Genomic DNA, 21904 nt, shown 5'->3' on the forward strand with positions numbered 1-21904 from the left:
TGGAAGGAGATGAGTATTCTCTCAGAGGTGGTCAACTGTACGTTTCATGGTTATGACATTCTACCAAGCATACAAGATTAGAAGAAACTTGCCATGGCTATCTCAGTCATGATGCAAAGTGTGCAGCTGATGTTTTCTTTTCATCTATTATTTTTTAATATGATAGAACTATGGAACTACCTTACTTGTCATTCCTGTCTTTGTCTGTCAACAAGTGGTGACAATTATCTTCTGGACATGAAAAATCATGATCAAATACTGTCTGCTCAGAGTTTACTCTGCACGTTTTTTGTGAATTTAGCAATATAGATTTTTAAAAACTATTCATTTACCTGTGGCTTCTAAGGCTAATTATAAATGCTGACAATGAAAAACAGCTTGTTAAACAATGAGCCAACATTCTACTACTCCTTGCAGTATAATATCAGCTGGACAAGATTTCATCTGAGTAGATGATCTTATTATTGCCACCATATTTTGACTATTTCTGCTTGCTTTGAACAGATATTTCAATTCTTTCTTAATCCAGTTTGTTTATTCTGTGTATGAGTCCTACAGAAGAGAACTTTTCATGCACAATGTCAAATATTTCCATCCCTTGAGGTCCGCTGTGCAATGGATTGGTTCTTGTTGATTTGTGGTAACTGTGATCCAGCAATGTTTGTGGTGTCCAAATAGCAAACAACATCAATTATATGTACATGCTTGTGTAAATAACAGAATAAATAAATATTTGGTCCCAAGACGTCAGCCAGGATTATGTAGCACATCATATTTTTGACTTGTTAATTTCTTGCAAGCTGATTAATAAGAATGTCTCAAAAAACAGAAAGTTTTTCTCCAACAGTAGCATTTTGCATTCTGAATTTTGCCCTCTTTAGGACCTTTCATGATACCCAAATATTCCTTGAGCTTATGCACATGAGAAGATCTGCTCTTGAGATAATTTCTCCTCTCTGCAGTCACCAAGAGAAGCACTTCTTTCTGTATCAAGGACATTTTTGGTGAATATTGATCTTGGCAGTGATTATATGAAAGAGAAACTATTTATAATATGGATATCCATATGAGTGTGACTGAAATGGCAGTTTGATTTTATACAGAACTCCGACTACAATATTATACAACATCCACTTCATATCTAGAATTAATCAAGCTTTACTTATCAAGTTTTTTTTTGTAAGTGTAATTTTTCTGAATGTAATTATCTGTTTGCTTTCTCTCCAGTTTTTGTACTGTTTTTCAATTCCTTTGCTGCAGTTTGAAAAGATTACCCATAAATAATAAATCAACAATTATGACAACAACAGTTTCATAGTTATGTGACATATCTTTTTCTCCATCAGCAAATAAATGTTAAAAAATACTATTCCTTTTTTTCCTGTTATAGTTGTGTTATGGTGTAAAACTCAAAGTACAATGCTAGAGCAGAAGTTCTAGTTCCAAATGAGAGTTCTAATTCCAAATTAATCCAATTTTGTCTTTTTGAACCTCACATGAAGATATGTCTAGTATCAGTCATGATAAAACACTTAACAGAATGAATACTAAAATAAATATATTATGAAGTCCATTTGCCAATTAAAACTTCAGTAAATTAATCTGAGCTTTACAATAGCAGGCTATTACAGAAATCAGAAATTATTACATACCATGCAACTGATGTAGCTGCTAAGTTTACAAAAATAAATTTCAACATATTTGGGACCAGCAGCTGGAAAAAATCTGAAGTTTCTGAAGTATTTTCACTAATAAATTTCTTATATTTCTTGACTGTACATTTAATTTCAGGTTTGTTGTGTTGTTCAGGAAGATGAAGCTATTGCTAAAGTGAAAGCAGAAGAGACTCAAGAAATAGCTAAAGATGCTCAGAGAAACCTGGATGAAGTTCTCCCAGCTTTAGAGGTTGTAAATAAGGCTTTTGACTCCTTAGAGAAACCATGTATTTCTGAAATTGGAGTTTTTATGAAACCTCCAGTTCTTGTCATGATGGTAATGTAAGCTATTTGTATTCTTTTAAATGACAAGTAAGCTGTTCAACATTTCTTATTGCTTTCGTGTCTTTCCTATTGGCCAGTCACCTTTACATTTAGTATGCAGCTTGTGTCTATCCACACCTTTCTTAGCAAAGATACTACTCATCCTATATTTATTTTTCCTCAAGCAAAATACCCACTAGCCATTTTAAATGAAAGATGTTTTTTTACTATGCTACATTCATTTGTGAGTGGATGTTCCTGGATCAAAATCCCTGTGACGAATACCGTTGAACTTAAAAGAAATTCAGTATTTATATGTAGCACATCTAACTGGCCTCACTCAGATATGCAGGCTTTCTGAACTTCACAGACATTCAGAACAAGCTGCCAACTTTGTGGCTTAGCTTCCTCTCTAATTTGTAGGACTAAATAAGAACAAGAAGATAGAGCAACCCCAAAAAATTAAATGGGTATGACATGTATTGTTGTTTGTTAAATTTTGGTTTGTCATGTTTTGATGAATTTCCATACATAACATTTTCAAATAGTCTTACACTTTGATCTGTGTGCACTCAGCTCCACTTTCTTGCAGTTATTTGGGGCTCTACTGACATAATGTCCTATGAAAAAGTTACAACCAGCATCTGAAAGATAAGAAAACCTTTTCTGTCAGGAAACTGTCATTAAAAACCAAAGGGCAGGCATAACTTTTAATTGATGATATGGTAAACAATACACATTTTACAAAACAACAGAAACCATGGAGAATAAAAGACCCTTTCTAAAATATGTGTAGCAGTGGGGTTTTTGTTTCTTGAAGCTTCCTATATTTTTTTAGTTTACCTGTTCATCAACTACATACTCCAAGTATTTTTAGATACATAAACTCTGGTATTTAAGACTGAGTTACTTGTTCACACGGTTTATTGTGTTAGCGATTTCTCACGATTTGGCCAGTGTTACTAGGATGGTCTTTTGTTTTCACATAAACCTATTCATTTTTTAAAATGTCTTTATGAACTTGCAAGAAGGGCTAACTCCATAACTTTCAGTATAAAAAAGGAGTTTTTTTATTTTCTACTCTGTGGCAAGCATGATTATACATTAATGAAATTTCTGGGAATTAAAACAAAAGTCCAGGTCTTTGGTTAGCAGACTGTCTTGAGAGTTCAGACCTGTTGTGACTTGCCTGAAATTTCAGTATCAGAAACCCATAAGGTGCTTTGTGCTAGTGAAGAAGCAATTTTGGAAGTTTCCTTTGAAACATCTGCATTGATTAATTAAAACTAGAGAGGTGATGACTGTACTTCGGTTCATGCTTTTATGAAGCAGTAATCTCTGAACTCTTTCCCTGCTTGCACATCTGCTGTCTTTCTGTATATGGTATCCTTCATTCTCCTCAGGACAAGGGCTGTTCCTCAGCTTTCAGGTGCCCTAAAGCAGAAAGCCAATTTTAACATATTTAGATTATATCATCTACAGTAATTTTTTTTTTTTTTTTTTTAAAAAGGCCCGTTGTCTTTATGAAGCACTTGTTGTGGTAAATCACTTCAAAGCACTATACATGAAATCACTCAAAATATGCAAGTTTTTGTTAGTTAAAACATTGTTTTCTAATTCTATATCACTGTTTTTTAAATTTCATCTCTTAAGCCTCTTATCTAACTTCTTGGATATGCTTATTTTCTTAGAAAGCTTTTGGAATAGGATAAAGAAAATGTAAAGCCTCAAATATTGTCAAAAGCTGCAAATCCAGATTTTGCACCTGAAAAAGTAGAGTTTCAAAAGCATGCAGGTCCATGTGTACATGGGAGAGCAATGGATTTTTTTCTGACAGATACTGAAAGAAGTTGAATGGAAGAGACAAAAATTTAATGCTGCACAGGTACTCAATTTATCTTACACATGATTTATTTCTTCCATGACTTCTTTTTAGTCATGAAAAGCTGAGTTATTACATTTAGTTATGTAATTTAGTGGCATGGTCACATTTGAGGCTAAGATAGTATTTACTCAAGCTTGCATGAGCAAATACAAATCTGTCATTCTTTACTGAAGCAGGTCACAGTCAAATACAGCCATTCTCACCTCCACTTTTCCTCCATACCCCGGGCTTGATTCCTGTGCTGCTGACTTCTCCAGCTGGAAAAGCTAATTCTGGTTCTAAGCCTTATGTATCCCATTTGTACAGAGTAAGAACCTGCATGAAGGGCCATGGATCTTTATTATTGAGACAGAATCACGACAGTGATCCACCCATGTATCTGCAGTGATACTGTGAGCCAGTGTTTCCAGGTTGCATGGACACAAATGATCTCAAGATGAATTTCTGAACATCTGTTGTCCAGAAGAGACTTCTTCCCTTACCTCTATGTCAGATTTCAGTAAGCTATTGAAAAAAGAAGCTTGACAAATACAAGCGTGAGAAAAGACATCTGTGATTATGAGAACACTGTTTTAGAGACAGGGCAGAAGCATTATAGCCATTTGACTGAGGGCAGATTTATTTTACTTAGCAGTAGGCTCCTAATCTACTGTTTGCGTATGTGATCTCTCACTCCTGTTAACAGCTTCTAAGTACCAAGCCAACAGTCTTGGATATCTCATCCCAAATGTTTGCTCTGCCATCTCAGGCTGAACTTAATGCTATAGTGCCTACCCTTTAAGATAAACAGATGAAGCTGAGACAAGTGGAGGATCAGAAAAAAGCATTCCATGGCCAGTATGAGAAAAGTCTTGGAGAGAACGAAAGCCTTGGTGATTTTTTTTTCTTTAAGCCAGAGAACTGAATCTTTCATTTTCCTACTGCCAGCATAGACCTAGCTGTCCATGCTCACATAAGGCTATAAGAGCTTTGTGTCAGGCAGTCTTATGATACATGGAATATCTAGTCAACAGTAAAATACCTGCATGCATGACACCAGGACTTCACTGGTGTGGGTGCTTTACTGGCCCTTAGCCTTTTTTTAATATACACTACTGCATTTGAGAAATCCAACAGCCAACGGTTTTGCAGCTTTTTCTGGATCCCCTCAGCAAATGTCGTTGTATATTAGGGGCTGAAAGGAACTGCTAGGAATGTGAAGAAGAGAGAAATGTACATATCGGCTCAAGTCTGCCTCTGCTTGTCCATAACAAGTGAGGAAAAACTGCCAGTCAACAGTGCCCTTCACTAACCTACTAATGAGATTGGGAATAAATATTAGAGCAAACAGGGAATACAACAGGAGGTAAATGTATAAAACTGCTAGTGGGGAAAAAAACCTCTCTCCAAAAATAATCCAAACCTTGTATTTTTCAATTGGTTGCCAAGAATAATGGCTCTCACTCAAGCTTACCTAACCTGAGCTGGAGAGCTTATAGCTGTGCTGGAGGTGGATGGGTTTGATGTGAGGAGACTATCAAGAATTTCGAAGTTGAGATTTCAAATACCACAGGCAATGTGTTCAGAGCAGCCACTTATGTGGCCTATTATGGAGCTTTTACAGTGCTATAGAGGAAGCTTGTGAGTAAAATAATCTTCCTCTTCTTTCTTTCTAGAATGTTCTTGTGGGAAGTATCCAAGATCAGTTTGTACCCATTTAAAATGAATTATTATATCTACTTGTGGTGGGCTGATGCCAGCCAGCAGCTAAGCCCCACATGGCTGCTCACTCACTTCCCAACTTTCAGTGGGATAAGGGAGAGAATTGAAAGAGCAAAAGCTGAAAAATCATAGGTCAAACTAAAAGCAGTCTAGTAGGTGAAGCAAAAGTGTGCACACAAGCAAAGCAAAACAAAGAATTTATTCACTGCTTCCCATTGTCCGGCAGATGTTTAGACACTTTCCTGGAAAGCAGCATCTCAGTACACACAATGGTTACTTGGGAAGACAAATGCAATAACCACAAACATTCCCCGCTTTCTTCTTCTTTCTCCCAGCTTTTATTGCTGAGCATGAGGTCATATGGTATGGGATATCCCTTTTGTCAGATGGAGTCAGCTGTCCTGGCTGTGTCCATTCCCAATTCTCCGAGCCTGCTTGCTGTGGGGGCAGCGTAGGGGAAAAAAAAAACAAAAACAAACAAAACCAACAACAACCTGGACACTGTGCAATCACTTCTCAGCAATAGCCAAAACACTGGTGTATTATCGACACTGGTTTAGTCACCAATCCAAAACAGCATCATATGGGCTGCTATAAAGAAAATTAACTCCATCCTAGCCAGACCGAGTACACCACTAAGCAGTCCTACCCATCTACCCAATGTTCCTCAGCCTGCTACTAGTTCTTAATAATACAGTCTCAGACAGGTATCTTCTCTGAAATGAGGTGAAGCTTGTAATTTTCTAATCCAGTTCATGGTCTTCCAATGGCAATAGTTTTCAGTCACTATGTACGCATACTCAACTTTTTATTGTTACAAATCTCTCTAAGGAGTACCTGGACATCTTGTTTAACAGCTAATATTTTTCAGCTGACAGACTGCTGTATCAAGAAATGCCAAAATGTAGAGGTTCCAGTAAGTCTGTATTTCAATTTGATAAACACATTGAGAGATCTCCAGCAGAGAGATTGCCCTGTGAAAATGTATCTACAGGAAACAGGATCCTTGTTACTCAGGGATGATGTTCTCTTGATCATTAATCCCCAAATCAGGTGAGTTGTATGTATAAACAAGCCCAATTGACTTATTTTGTCAAAAGCTGAACTCCTGTCACTGGGTATTGAGAGTTTCTAAAACTCAAGTGAGCCCTGATCTTTAGATTTGTAACCTGATGGAGAGGTTCAGTGATCGGAATTCAACTGTGGAGATTAATATCAGCTGAATTTTCAGGTCTGAACTTTTAAAATATTAGGTGAGTGACAAAAGTACCTCAACAAACACGGTGAAATTACTCACACTGAACAAAATTCTATGATGTAAGTTTTTCATTTTATCAATTCCAAAACCCACCTAATATAAATTGTCTTAGGATCAAATTGCACGCCCTAGAAGTGGAATGGTATGTGCATTCAACCAATGAGCTCTGAAACACTATCTTCCCCCTCTCTGCCAGGTTCCATCTAAATGGTCTTCAAAATTAATGGAAAAATACATTAAGCTAGGAGTTCTGCAGATGTGCAGAAGAGCACAAGATTTGCCTTAGGCTAATAAGTTCATAAGCACAAATAATTCCAAAAGGAGTGTTCAAATGCCCATTTCTTTTCTGTCCATTTGAAGAATGAACTGCATCATTTAGCGTGTCCACTATCATAGCGTGTTAGCTTTGGCAATCATGGTCCAGTGGAACTCCTTTCAAACCAGTTCTCTTTTCAGATTAGATCTGTTAGATGATTTGAATGATCTGAGTCTGCAAATAGGAAAGTGTAGACAATATAAAGAAAGTCAAAGATTCCAAAGCATAAGATAAAAACTGTAGATTTTATGGAGGCAGGAAGAGGCATTATCATCTGAGGACGCTTAACAGAGAAGTGATGCAATTAATGTACTCTTTTGATAAAAAAGTCTCATTTTAATAATTGTAATTTTTAGTATTGTGGCAATATGCTCATTTCCCTGACTTTAGTGATGACTCTTCTGTTTTCTATGAAAGCAAATGGTTAGATAAAACCCAAAGAATCTAAAAATGTCTTAAAGATAATTAATCTTAGTAATTCTAGCTTTCTGTGTGTTCTTGAGAATTTGATTCATTTGGGTTTACCTGTTTTCCTAGAAGATTTTTTTGTCCAGTGGGGTTTTATTACTGTTCTTGTATTTAAATTTTTAATAATATGTTGCAATTGATAGTTTCTCTTATATATAATTCCACAATCACCCCATAAAATTTTCTTCATCTTAACTGTGTTACTCTTTTCAGATGTACCAGACTGAAACAAAAAGCACAATTAAATGAAGCTGTTTCAAAAAAGCAGGCAAAAACCTTTGACATTTAAAAAGCACAGCAAGAGTAAAAAAATTATTTTATGTAAGAAAAACAGACATAACCACGACTCAGTAATATCTTTTTGTTTTGTTCTATTTTCCCTTCAGGAAATTATATTCCATTTGAAATTTGATATGGGTGGGAAATAAGCACGGGAAATTTTGTTAGTAGGACAAGGTGGTTTTGAAAAATTCAGAAAACATATTATTTCTTTTAAAAGTTCTATTGTCACCTTTTCTTCATAATTCTATCTGATTTTGCACAGGAATGCCACATTAATTTCCTTTGCTGTCTTCAGAGATAATATTCATCAAGTTCATGAAAAGAACAGTGAGATACCAGAGGACGAGAAACTCAATGTGTGGGTAGAAAGAAAATGCTTTCTTTTAGAGATGGTAAGGATAAACAATCTGGAAGACTTAAACATACCTTATAAGATACGCATCTACAGAAAGGTCTGATATTGAAGTGAAAATACAGATTAAGGGCCTGATCAATGGGAAGCAGCAAAGGAAGTAGCAGGGAGGAGAGACTGGGGAAGAAAACCCAAAGACTGCTGCTTTGTCAAACAAATGATGAGGCAACCATGAGAAAATGCCAGAGCTTAAGACTGTGATTCTGGAAACTGGCTTGGAAGAAGGAGATTAATTTTAAGACAGCACAGCAGTGCTGTTTGATTTTATGTTGCTGACGGAGAGACAAGACTAGAAAGAGAGAAAAAGGTGACAAAACCTCTTGAAACCTTCTGAGGAGGACAAAGAGGCAGAGAAAGAGAAACTACAGAAGCCAGAGTTATGAAAGTCAATGAAAGACAAACTTTTGGAAGAAGCAGTGAGTGAACTGATGTACCTGGAGAGAAACAGTACGTGATGGTCCCTACCCTGGCATTATCTGTTGGACAGGCTGCAGCGAACTCACACTCTTTCACTGCCTACCCAGCAGGTGGCATCAGGAGGACACGAATCACATCCAATTTCTAGTTTCTTTTTTCCAAACCACAGCTAAGAAACTGCTTTTTCAACACTTTGTTCTCACCTGCTTCCTTGAGGAGAGATGAAAACAGTTTTGTGACTGAACTTTTGGCTGTCTACTGTGTGACCTCGCCCTGTACCACAGAAGTTAGCAAGAAAAAAAAAAAAAAAAAATCCTCTCTGCACTAAGATTGACAACATATGAATGAGCATCCCAATGCTCACCTTGCAACTGGTGTTGTGGTAGTGGTAGAGTGGAAAAGCACTTCCTCCCAAAACACTGTTGGGATCAAAAATGTAAAGTATTCTCCAGAGACTCCTAAAGCACCATAAATGATGTAGGGTGCAAGAAGACTTCGTTAACAGTAACCCAGGATAGTTCACCTCCCCTGTCCGAGTACATAGAGTGCCGAGCACATTATCTTCTTGTTACGGTAACCTGGGACAGTTCGCTTCTTCACATCCCATCCAAGTATGTAGAGTCCCAAGCATGCTTTATCTCGTTGTTATGGTAACCTGAGATAGTTTGCTCCCCTCCCCATCTGCACCTACTTTTGCACAGGTGTCAATGATGGCAACCAGCTGCAGATGTTGGAATTCAGACAACAGCACCTGCACTACAACAGTGAGTTTGCTAATGAGCAAAACAGGACATTGCATATGTATGACATGTTAATCAGCACAAGTTTTATCATTCACCCCTGCATGTTTTCCCTTGAGCTTCACTCCTGAGCAGGGCTCCACTGCATCAGGTCCCCATTTGATTAGCATTGGTGTCCCAGGGCTCCCACTGTGGTAACACTACGCTTTCATTAAAGCCAAAGCTTGCATTTGCCAAGTGTTGTGCCTTGTCCTGGAGGGATCCACACCTGCTTTTCACTTGTAACAAATGGCCACACCTTTTTTTGTCCTTTTCTGGTAGTTCCCATATGTAGATGCAGTCTCCTGAACTGACAACTTTAAATCAGAAAGAAATAATTTGTGTACTCAGAGGAATTTCTCTTTGTAATTGCTAACTTTTTAATGAAGACATGCCATTTGTAACAAAGGCTGTGTTTTCAAATTCAGAAATGAGAATGGAATTAAGTCCTAGCCTGGGATGAGCCAACTACTTTAAGTTATCTGTATATCTAATGCCAGGGGAGAAAGTCTGCTCAGCAAAATAAATGAAAATAAATTTGCTGAAATATAATAAAATTTCAAAATAATAATTTCTGCTCTTTGGGAAACATGCAAAAAGTTCTAAGTCAACCAGTCTATTAATGTTTGATTAGGTAGTTTTAACAAATGAGTACCAGAGCTTGGTGTTTTCTCATTCCCTGTTTATTACATTGAATTTGTTTTACTCAGAAAATAAAAGTCTACTGTAAAGCAGTTTGCATTATGAGGTTTACTCTTTGAAGTCAGTTCTACATGAAGATGTTACAGCACATTTATGCCTAACTGTTGTCCATAAATCACTTCTTAACTTTGAGAAATGTTGCATATAGGTTGTTCCTATGCCATTGCTATGGATGATTCTTAATGCTGTGTATTTCTGATGTTTTAAATGAAATTTTAATTGTTTTTAATTTTATTGTTGATGTGTGTCATTTTTAGCACATTTTGTATGCATATGAAGGTTGTAGTTCACAGAATTGACGCTTGCCAGGATATTGTCAATGTACTTTTTACAAATGATGCGTGAGAGAGGCCAACTAACAGAAGAACTGTTGCAAGGCAGCCAACAAACACAGCAGTTTGCACAGCAGACTGCACAAAAGGGGGGTCAGCAACTTGGCTTAGAAAAGCACACGTATCCTCAGCAATGGTGTTGCTGCACCACAGAGCATAGTCCCCAACAGCTGTTGGAGTAACTGTCCCTGTAGCACCTGAGCCATTGACCCAGTCAGAGCTCTGGAGGGTGGATGTTGCATTCCACGAGAGCCTAGGGCCTCTTGCTGAGGCTGGGGCTGTGGGAGAACAGTTCCTACACCGCAGGAGGTGTGCCCTTGTTGAGAAATAGTGTTGCCAAATAAAGAAGCTGCAGGAGGAGGTCAACAGACTGTGCAGCATCAGAGATTATAAGAAAGAGATTGAACAGGTCTTCTCCAAGACTCTGCAGCTTCAAGACCCTGAACCTAAAAGTGTACTGAATGCAGCACAGGTAGAGTCTGTGGAAGGATGGAAGTTTATGAATTCTGGCATCAGGAGGGTGGCTTCTGCTTCATCTGCAGGTTTGCTAATATGGAGTACGTGCAATGCTTTTGCAGCTGTCAAGGGCTGACGGCTCTGTCAAATGAAGCCTCAACTAGGCTGAGCTTGAGCCTTGCAACAGCACCAGGATGAAGTAGCAAGTGATGCTGGTGAGAGACTCCCTACTGTGATCCCTCTGTGACACTTAAGAGGTGCATAAACAGAAAAGAATCTGATTTAGTTTTTGTGGGAAAGAGTGAGAATTGCTGGAGCCCTGAACTGAAGAAAAGGAAGGCAACGAACACAAGTGACAAAGCAACAAACAGAAATTAAAATCTACCCTAGTGATGTTGTGCATCTATAGGAACTGGAGCTTGAAGATCAAAGAACTCAAATCATTGCATGCACCAATGCTGACAAAAAAAATACAAAAATCAAGGCCATTGAAGACAAAATTCTCTGAAAGTTTTCTGTTTCTCAGGGAAACATCCTGGACAATGAAGAACTCACCAACCCACTGTGGGAATCAAATGCAGGAGACATGCTCGCAGTTCCTGGTCAGAAATCAGAATAAATGATTGATGTGCTGATTTTTAGTTTCATTTTTCTCCTGGATAGAATTATTTCTGCAGAGGAAGTATCATCCAGCTTTTCAAAAGGTGGCCTGTTAATACCACTAATTAGAATAAAACTGTCTTTGAAAATTGACATGAGTTGCACACAGTGCTTCCTTAGAGTGTATTTTATGGATGTTTCCAAATCTTCACATTTAAGGTTTTAAATATTATGCTGATATGTTTGTTACTAAAACCAATATTTGTCAGTGGCTACAGTAGCTTATGAGATGCAGTAAGACAGCTCCTCCTCAGAACAGAAAAAAGCTATTAATTTTCTAAAGCCCATTCAAAAATGAAAACTTTCCGTATAGCCAGTTTATCTGACTTGTAATTTCACATTATTTCTTTATTTGTATTAATGGCAATGTTTATTTTGTACCTTTTTAGGCTCAATAAATTTTATTCTTGCCATGCTTTTTCAGCATTAGCTTTATTTTATTGGTCCAATGGGGCTTTTGGCAAAGTAAGAGCAAACATGACATTTTTGTGATATTTATGATATATAGGTGGCTGTTTGCTATAGAACTTTTACGCTGACCTCCTAATAGACTGAGCTCTGCACTCTAAAGTCATTCCAACCGAGAAAGGAAGCAGCTTGTGTGTAGCCTCCACATAACTAAGGGAGCCCTAAGGAGTTAAGTACCTTTCCCGTTCTCAGAAGATCACTCATATTTGCAGATAGTTTTGTGTAGATTTCTCCATAGAAGGCATTCCTCAGCTGGTATAATCTGGCATAATTTAACTGACATTTTGAGAATTTATGATGCCCCTCTGCAGTTAAAACGAACTTTGAGGTCTGTACACCACTCAGAAAACAGAGCTGAGAGGTTGCTTTGCTTGAGTAACAGTCATCAACTGAGTATTTTTAAAACATTCTGAACATATTATATATTTTCCTGTCTTCTAGTCAGAATTTTCATCAGAAAGTCAGACTCAGTTTTCATGATCTGCTGGCATAGTGCTTGTAGAATAAATACTAACTACTCCCTTTTCTTGGGATTAACTTGTGTGTCTCTGAAGTCACAAAATGCTACAGAGTCCTCTTGTTTTTAAGTTTATATGGTTATTCTGTACTAAAAGTGCGTAGTATCCAAGACAGAAATATCCCTTGGTCTTGAGCTTCAGCCTGTGGCAAACAGAAGAGCTAGACAGCATTTGAAGTAGAGTCAGGTCTCCTTCAGCATGAGATAACATTTACATACCACCAGAGAGTTATGCCCAGAGGAGCTGTCCCTGTAACCACCCGGAGCCTTGAGAGGAAAAAGTTTTCTCCATTGTCCCCAGTATTCAGTTCCTAGTTGCACTGCAAAAATGCTGTGAAAAATGTACTTTTAGGTTACATCAGGTGCCATTACTGCAAGGCTGCAAGAGGCAGAAGCAATGTAACAGAAAATAAGTGCTGCTCATGAGAAATACTGGGCTATCACCACTCAAGGATCTGTCATGTACTTTGTAATTGCAAGCCTGCCAGAGACAGATCCCATGTATCAGTTTTCTTTGAAGTATTTTAAGCAGGTTAGTTTAACATATCTTTTAAGAAAATAGCATTTTGCATTACCCATACTTAAAATGCCCTAAAATAGTATCTTACTAAATTGCACTAAAAATTCCACACTTACAAATTAGAATATTTGTAGGAAAAAAGTTAGAAGTGTTTCTCAAAAAATGGGATTAGTATGGATCTTTTGAATTTACCCTGAAATGTAGACTGTTCTATTTGTAATTATATCATAAGAAATTAATAAAAATCATTTAAGTTATAAAAATATTCATGCTTTACTCCAAGTGCAGATTCTGTATTGAGCCTTGCTTTAGGTGACAGATAAATGCTCATTTCCAAAGCATATATATATATGTGTGTATATGTGTGTGTGTGTGAATTACTTTTTAAGGTCAAGATACTTAAATAAATCTTAGAAAATGCTCTTGGACCTTGAGTGCACATCTCCTGTTCCAAAGCAGGGCTAGAGATGCCTAGATCTTTCCCAACAGGCATTTGCTTAAGCTGTTATTAGCAGTCTTCACTGACAGAAATTCTGCAAGTTCCTTACACCATCTATCGCCATGCCTGATTAATATTCATGAGCTTTTAAAATCAGGTCATTTTTACTGTGAGGTGGATGAATTTAAGCCAAATATCAAGCAATATTTGACTAAATCAACTTTCTCTGAGGTCACACAAGAACTCTGTAGAAGGGACCACGTTCTTCTGCTCCTGTTTTCCCCAATATTTCACTTTGTTTCTCTCCAGTGGGGTAGTGATTTTTCCCTATCAAAACAAAAATAAGGATACGTAACCTTGCATCTGTCCCTATATTAAAATAAGTTAATTTCCTTGTCATCTTGCCTCCCTAGTGATCTTGTTACATGAGTTTGGCATCTAATACACTGCTACTTCTAGAGAAAAAGTAAGGGAGTCACTAGTGAGAAGTTGTGAGGACCTATGAGATCTTTAGTTTAAACCGTAATCCAGCATATGGAACCAAGTAAGAATAATGGTTCCAGAGAGTCTAGTGAATTAGTCCAGGACTCTACTATAATTAATGTTAAGTTAATGAGCTCATCTATAACCAATCTGTTCTTCTTTCAGCTATTAAGTAAAACTACTAAGACTTTTGAAAAGAATGGTAATCTGGAGCAGCATTTGGTAATACTCAGACTCTCTCTGCGATATACATCAATGTTTCTCGAGGCCTTTCTGAGTAACACAAACTCCTGTCTAGCTTTATGCTGTACTGTGAAACCCTGTGGCAGAGAGAAGAATTTAGAGATGCGGAATGGAGTTCTACCTCAAGGGGCCTGATGGCTTGGGTAAGGTACCCTGCAATAGGCTTGGGTCAAAGACAGTTGTCAGAGATTACATATTTGAGGTTCATAGTGGTAATTCTAGATAGGGGAGAAAGATAGTTTTCTGGAGTTTAGACTTAAAAATATTGATCTGTAGAACCACAATATTTTCCAAGATATGGTATCTTCTAAGGCATGTGTGATTTTAAGATATTTGCTGGCCTGAGTCCAGGAAAGTATACTCAGATTAGCACTTCAACACGTGAGTGGAACTTAAATGTGTTTAAAGATACATTTAAATGGTATCTTCAGCTAAGCAGTTAATTTAAGAATATATTTAAATACCTTTTTGAAATAGGATGTTATTTATAATGCTGTTTGGTTTACAGCACTTGTATTTTGCCTATTGAAAATCATACACTTCCTAAATTTTTCTTTGTCTTGTCTTAATTTTATTTCTACTGATTATTCTCTCTACTCATGAGCAACGCCTTGTTAAACTAGATGTGCCATGGCTTGAAGACACCATGTGATTTATGTTCTATGACTGAGATGAAGCACATCCAATGGAATTCAAAAGGACAGGATTTGTAGACCTATCTTCATTAAATTAGGTAAAAAAAGAAACTAGATTTTAGATTGGAAAGATCCTTTTGTGCTCGCCAATCCATTGTTTTAAAGTAGATATTTTTTTTATACTGACACTGCCTCATTTCATTCAATCTACTTTTAACAGTTTCATACGCAGTGGCCATCTCTGTCTAGCTGGTTTCCTAAAGGTCATTTCTCTGTGTTTCCCTACCTGGGTGAAAGACTCTTGCTTTGATAGGATAGTCTGAGACTCCTCTTCTGCCTCCACAGAAGCAATATGGAAGAGTATGGGGAGCACTTGTCCCTTCCTCCCTTCTTCCCACACTTTCCTGTTCCTTCTCCCAAACTCAGGCCATATCAGTGTTTGTGCCCTGGTTTGATGAGGCATGCTGTAGTATTCTCTCCACACACACAAAACTTTCTCCAGCAGTAAGCTGGGTAAGGGTGTCAATCAGATGACAGTATCATTCATGTCTTCCTTAAATCAGTGGAGCAGGTTATCCGTTCCAGTAATATTATTTGAAGCATTTACAGTCAGCTCACTCTTTCAAGCACTCCTTCATAATCTCAGTAGAAGGATCTGTTTGTTATCACAAAATGCCTGAGGCTGGAAGAGACCTCTAGAGATTACCTCATCCAAACCCCCTACTGAGAGCTGGGTAAACACTTAGATACTGATTTTTATGAAATAAGTGGCTTCTGATTATTGTTTTATCCCTTAATCTATCTTAGTGTGTTCCCAAGTGAATGTAATAAAATATATGTCTCACTGTGAGAAAGTTCAAAGAGATTTTATCTTAAAAAGCACAAAAATTGTGTTTCTTATATTTGCATCATAAATATTACCTAGATATGCTGGATTATTGATATGGCATGGATTACAAATTCATGGCACAGATAATGGTAGTTTCATATGAACAGTACCTTGAAATTCATGTTAATCCAGAAACTTGGGGACCCTATGATCTGGAACCATTTCATATGGAGCAACATGAAGAAGAAAAAACTGAAAATGTGATAAAAGCTTCCCAAGACTTCAGACTGACCAAGTTTCAGAAATCAATTGTGATAAAGTTCTTTATGGCAGAAAAGGTATGGTTCCCCTCGAATTCCACCTGCTCCAAAACTCCAATAAATGTCTGTGAGAGGAATCATGAAATAGCAGTTCTGAAACAGTGAGGACATGGGCCCTCTACAAGCCAATTCAAGCTGGGTGTAAGGTAGAGCCAGACTAGGTTGTAGCTTCATAGCTGTTAAGGCGGAACATAGATCAGCAGGATGGTTCCTACCTGTACTTCCTGCACAGAGGAACAATTGGACTTTTTGCAGATGTAAATACCACCAGTGCCATTTAGTCTTTTCTTATGAATGCAGCGGGAATTGTGGCTTCAGTGAAACTCCTTGGAAAGACTGCTCTTTTGTAGTTCAACCCTGTGTTAAGGAACAGTTCCAGCTTCCAGAAGCTGACCTCAGTTTCTTGAAGTGTTTATAGTGTAAAGATAATATTATTAGAATTAGTAGCTTGCAGAAAGCTCTTTCTTCTGTTTGTGGATATATGTTGTTTCTAGATATTTCAGATTAGTACCCTAGATGACTGATTTTTCTTTTCATTCTTGAATTTTTATTATTTGATTCATGATGAAAGAATGGGACACATCTGATTTTGCCAAGTATTGTACAAGAAGCAGTGGATTTGCTACTAAGACACAATTCTTTTCTCTCAGCTTTTCTATGTTTACATACTGCTGCATCATTGTTTCCTCTGGTAGCTTTTACACTTCCTGAGTTTGTCATAGAAAATCTTGGAAAACAATTCATAGAGAATACCCAGACTGGACTTGGACCTCTATATGAAGACACATCTGCCTCAGCTGTGCTAGTGCTTGTCTTGAGCACAAGCTCTGACCCAGTAGGAACTTTTCAGCAGTTTGATGAAGAGCAAGGATATTCAGAATGGTGTCGATTACAGTGTTTCATTGCACATGCTGTCGGGCAGGTATTTTCAGATACCATATCAAATATCGAAATATTTTAGTGATATTTAGGAAATTAATTCTTTAGGCTTATTTGAAGAAGAATTCCTGTCGGCCCCTTTGAAATACGAATCTCTTCTAAGCACACCTTTATTTTGTTAAAATACTTAATTCTACATTACCTGTGCACAAAATCTTAGTCGTGTAACAATTGATGAGCTTTACTGTTGACTTAGAAGAAGCTGAGGTTTCATCTGCCTAGTGTAAGTGTGGATGTATACTTCTACCCCAGTTTATGTATGCCATGTACTTCTTTACATTTCTAAGAACAGTAATAATTTTTGAACAATATGCCTAAATTCATACACAACCATTAAATGCCTAATGATGCCTTGCCTTTGGCCACTACAGCCTTACTGGACTTACTGATTTGATGGTGCTTAGCTCTTCAGAAAACTGAGCCACTTTCATTTTAGGTCTAAATATGAGACTGAGAAACTGATTTCAACACTCAAGCCCAAAAATGTGGTCTGTGTTTTTCAAAATGGCAAATCCCAGAGCTTGTACTGTTTTAAAAGTGACTGAATATGAAATTGTAATTAGTATGAACACTCATAAAATTTACTCTGCATTGCACACTGGAGTCAGACCTTCGTCCTGGAAAAGAGGGGGATGAGAAAGAAGTAACAGAGCTCTATGGTGAGAAAATCAGGGGAATTAGAAGAGAAATAGCAGAGCAGTTGAAATGAGGAATACTTTTCCCCAGAAAATGGAGTATGGACATCAAATTAAGCCAGCAGCTAGCAAATTAGGGGAAAAAAAAAAAAAAAAAAAAAAAGTTCAGTGGTGTTCTGGCTGAAAACATTGTGAAGGTTGAGAGTTTACATGGTTTCAAAAAGGAATTGGGCATATTTCCAGGGAAAAACATCCATTTACAACTACTATATGAAATCTAAAAAGCAAAGAAACCACCTCTGGCTTAGGACAACAAAAGCCATCATGGGTGCCTCAAAGAATATTATGAGGAACAAATACTATATGATCTCTCTGATTTTATACTCTCTCTTCATATTTACTGCACTTGCTTATCTTTGTAATCTGTATCTTTTTAATCAAGATGCTAGCTTCTCCTGGCTGGCCATTCTTTCTGCCAGGTAGCAGAAACATCTGTCGAACCACCACCCAAAAATGGGATATTATAATAGTTAACAGAAGAGTTAAATTACAATAGGATATACTCAGTCAACTTTCAGCTAATTTATTGCATGGTTATACCCATTTCTGCAAGACTAATTATTTTACTTGTTTCCTGATCCAAACCTCTTCTTCTTCATATTCAAATTTCACAAATTTTTAATTTTGCTTGTTATATAATCAGCATGTTCATCTGACTAAACACTAAAACCTATTGTAGATGAATCTATTCCCTGCAGAAAATATAGTTTACATGTTGCTAGAGCCCATCTGTTAACTTCACAGCACTGCAGTGAAAAACAGAAAGCAAATTTAAATATATAGCCAGTGTTTTATCTTTTAATTAAGATAACCAATGAACCCACAAAAGGACTTCATGCAGACATCAGATGAGCATTCACAGAAATGAAAGGTACATTTTTTGAAGAAAATACCCTTGGCAAAACATAGAGAGAAATAATTTTTGGCATTTGTTTTTTTCATGCTTTTATCCAGGTATGTCTGATGGTACTGGAGCACATAGGAAGATGCAGTTATAAAAAACAGTTGTTCTGCCTGTCTTACACATTTAAAATATTTCTTTAAGGAGTGTTTCACAATCATAATAGCATTTTCTGCAAAGTTTGTATACTGACTAGTTTAAAGGAATCAGTACTGTATTTATTTTATTACTGTGAAGCTTCTCACTGGATTAATTATGATTCAGCAGCAAGATCCATGCAAAACTTGTTACAACTTAAAGCTAACTTTTAAATATACAGTACAAAGGAAGGAAACATGTAATGAAGAAGACATCTCTGTTTTTCCAAGCAGTTCAATGAATAACCAAAGTTTTGAAGTTCAAGCTCACAGATCATGAGTGGACACATGGCTATATATGCTTCCATAATTAGTCTATTTTCATCCTGATTGTTGGAAGCATACTTAAATAAGAATACCATTAATGTTCCTTTACTGATTTTGCAGCAAGTCACTATTTATACCAATTTCCACTAAAGCCAGCAGGAGTTTACTTGCAAAAGAACCAATGTGATTTTACTAAGATTCATCCTAAACTGGCAGGAATTTCTCTCCTATTAATTCTCATAGTTATAAAATTGTATTTCTTCAGTGATGCAATGAAAGCTTTCCAGACTAAAATATGTGTTTTAAGACAGAAAATAGATACTAAAAAGCCCTTCGTTTCAGCTTAAATCCTTTTTTCAAAACATTTCCCATTGCTTATCTCACTGTGCACTGAAGGCTTTAGAAGCTGGAAGCAAAAATCTGTTTTCTTTCTAAATTTTTTTTAATGTTTTCTTGAGAAAGTTGCTGCTGTCAGTTTTGATAAATGCTTACATCATCATTTGCATTCACTTCACCTAGGAAAAAAATCTTTAAGACTCTATTTGAAAAAAGTATCATATAGGTGTACAGAAAATTTCCAACAAGGATGATTAGAAATTGTAAGAAAAAAACATTATTGAGAATCATGAAAACTTATCTCAGAATTCAATCCAAGTGACCAATATTCAGGTAGAGATTGGGGGGTTCCAGAGTTCAACGGCCCATTTAAGCAATTTTGCTAGTGCGGAACTGTTAGCTTCAGCTTTTTCAAGACTAAATGTAGTTTTAATTCAGAGGAATTTTTCTGAGCATTAGTGTTTTCAGCCAAAGCACATAAAGAGATCACCAGATATACCTCTTTCTGCCTTAGGGGACAAGGTATGATATATGCCTCGGTCATTATATGTTTTTAGAATTGCATGAAAACAAATCCACAGAATAACTTACTACATTTTACATTAAATATAGAAGGAGAGGAAGAAGTTTGCAGCTCTTGTTTGGAACATCTGGTGTGAATTCAATGACAAGGATACTTTACATTTATTGTCAAGGTGGGGAGATGCCATGGGATGCCCTCACTTAGATAACAAGTACAGCATTTGCACAGTGGTGTCCGTGTCTGTCTGCTTCTGGCATTTCTCAGAAAAGAAGGATTCTGCAGGCTATGTGTTACGCAACGTGACCCAGAATCTACATGGCCAACTGGCTGCCAGCTGAAGCTGTAAAGCACTGGCAGAAGCCAAAGACTTTTTTGTCTTCCAAACACAGCTTGTCATGGCAAACTAAGGATAGTGTGAGTGTTAGTTACTGACAGGCTGGATTTTTTCACTTAACTGTGGCATGAAGTTAGAGGTCTAGTCTTTGAGTTGTGCCTCTAGGATCCATTGTAAGAGGAGGGAGAGGGAGGGGAAGGGGGAAAGACAAGTACTCTGTAGGCACAACATTATTCCATCCGTTTTACGTGTTTATTCCATCTGTTTTAGATACTTTTCCTGGTTTATTATCAGATTATGACCTCAGTGAGGTGCCGTTCTCACTCCATTGACTAGTGACAATTCAAGATAGCTGGCTAACAGAAGGCACCTTGCTTTCTGAAGGCTAAAATTAGTTGAGCTAAATTCCACCTACTCTCTAAAACTGAAGAACACAGTGAAATGAAGGACGTAGCGAGTGAAGTCTAGGGGTTGTGATCATTACTGATCTCAGAGTCATAGATAAATCAGCAAAGGTTGTGCGGCTTTGAAATATTCTTAATATCATTCAAAGCTTTTGATTTTTTAAACCTGTCCATCCTCAGGAAGACAAAGAACTTTCTAACCTGAAGACTTCCAGTCAATGTAGACATAGAATCCTCATACACAGAACAGTTCAAGCCTCTTACATGCTGCCTGTCAACTCGTAGGTACTCTTCTTGAAGTCTCCTATCCAAAAGTAAGTATATAAAAAAGTTAAATTTCTCACATTAACAGATAGCATTTCTTCAGATATACCCTGTCCATCGCTTTTCCAAGATGAAAAGCGAATTTCCAGTTTTTATCTTCTAACATGAAATGCAGTGTCTTTTCTTTCTTACAATAAGGAGCTTTCATAGCTCACAGTTTTCAGTCACAGTCCATACTACTGTCCTGTTTGAACTCTAATGTTATCTTGTCCACCAAGTGTGTCACCCATCACCCAGCTGATTACCTCCTTCTTGCTTTCACTGAAAGAGCACCATATAGCAGAATTTTCATGTCTTTGCAGAGCAGATAGCAGCAGGACACCCTCACCCTCTGCAACAGGAACAACCCACAATTGCTTGACTTCATACCTTCATTGCATTTGCAATGAAATGCAGTATGCTTGTTTGCATGCCTGAAGTTTTTTTCCCCCCATGGCTGACCAGGCCATTATTTAACATACTTTCAAAATTATTCCTCCAAATGTAATTAATCAATTCATCATTAGTTTGCAGAACATGGCATTTTTCTTAATACAAATAATGTTTTGTGCTTTCTTTTTTATTCACTATGTTGCTTTGATGAGCGTGTAAAAGGACTTTTTCTCCTTTGTCAGGTATAAAACTCACTGCAGACTACATTTTTAGCTACTGCTGTATTTCCTTTGACATAATTTTATACATTGTTTTATACTGAGATAAAGTTTTGTATATTGAAATAAAAGTTTTCAAGCACTTCTTTAACAATGAAAGAAATAGTCCTTTGAAATTGACTACTAAGAAATATTTGTTAACTTCTAAAATGCCAAATATAGTACTAAATCCTCGCTGCAGCAGCATTTTTTTCTAGTTGTGAAAAGTTTTCTATAATTCATAGAGTCCTGAATCTGCCATGAATCACTATGTCGATCTCATAGTCACTATGGCACAGAAGTGAAGTATCACT

General features: G+C 37.0%; 1 pseudogene across 1 annotated transcript in view; it reads left to right on the plus strand.

The window, feature by feature from the left end:
• Window positions 1-21904, plus strand: part of LOC309602553 (dynein axonemal heavy chain 6-like) — a 91896-nt pseudogene that overhangs the window by 47922 nt on the left and 22070 nt on the right. The window contains exons 20-32 of the transcript in view: window positions 963-1179; window positions 1391-1400; window positions 1792-2027; window positions 3671-3828; window positions 4550-4593; window positions 5377-5466; window positions 11397-11589; window positions 12072-12112; window positions 12985-13164; window positions 14308-14460; window positions 15925-16119; window positions 18543-18689; window positions 19992-20198. The product of the transcript in view is annotated as a dynein axonemal heavy chain 6-like (transcript). The remainder of the gene's footprint in view (window positions 1-962; window positions 1180-1390; window positions 1401-1791; window positions 2028-3670; window positions 3829-4549; window positions 4594-5376; window positions 5467-11396; window positions 11590-12071; window positions 12113-12984; window positions 13165-14307; window positions 14461-15924; window positions 16120-18542; window positions 18690-19991; window positions 20199-21904) is intronic.

Source organism: Platalea leucorodia (assembly GCF_965183815.1).
Source record: "Platalea leucorodia genome assembly, chromosome: Z".
NCBI lineage: Eukaryota > Metazoa > Chordata > Aves > Pelecaniformes > Threskiornithidae > Platalea > Platalea leucorodia.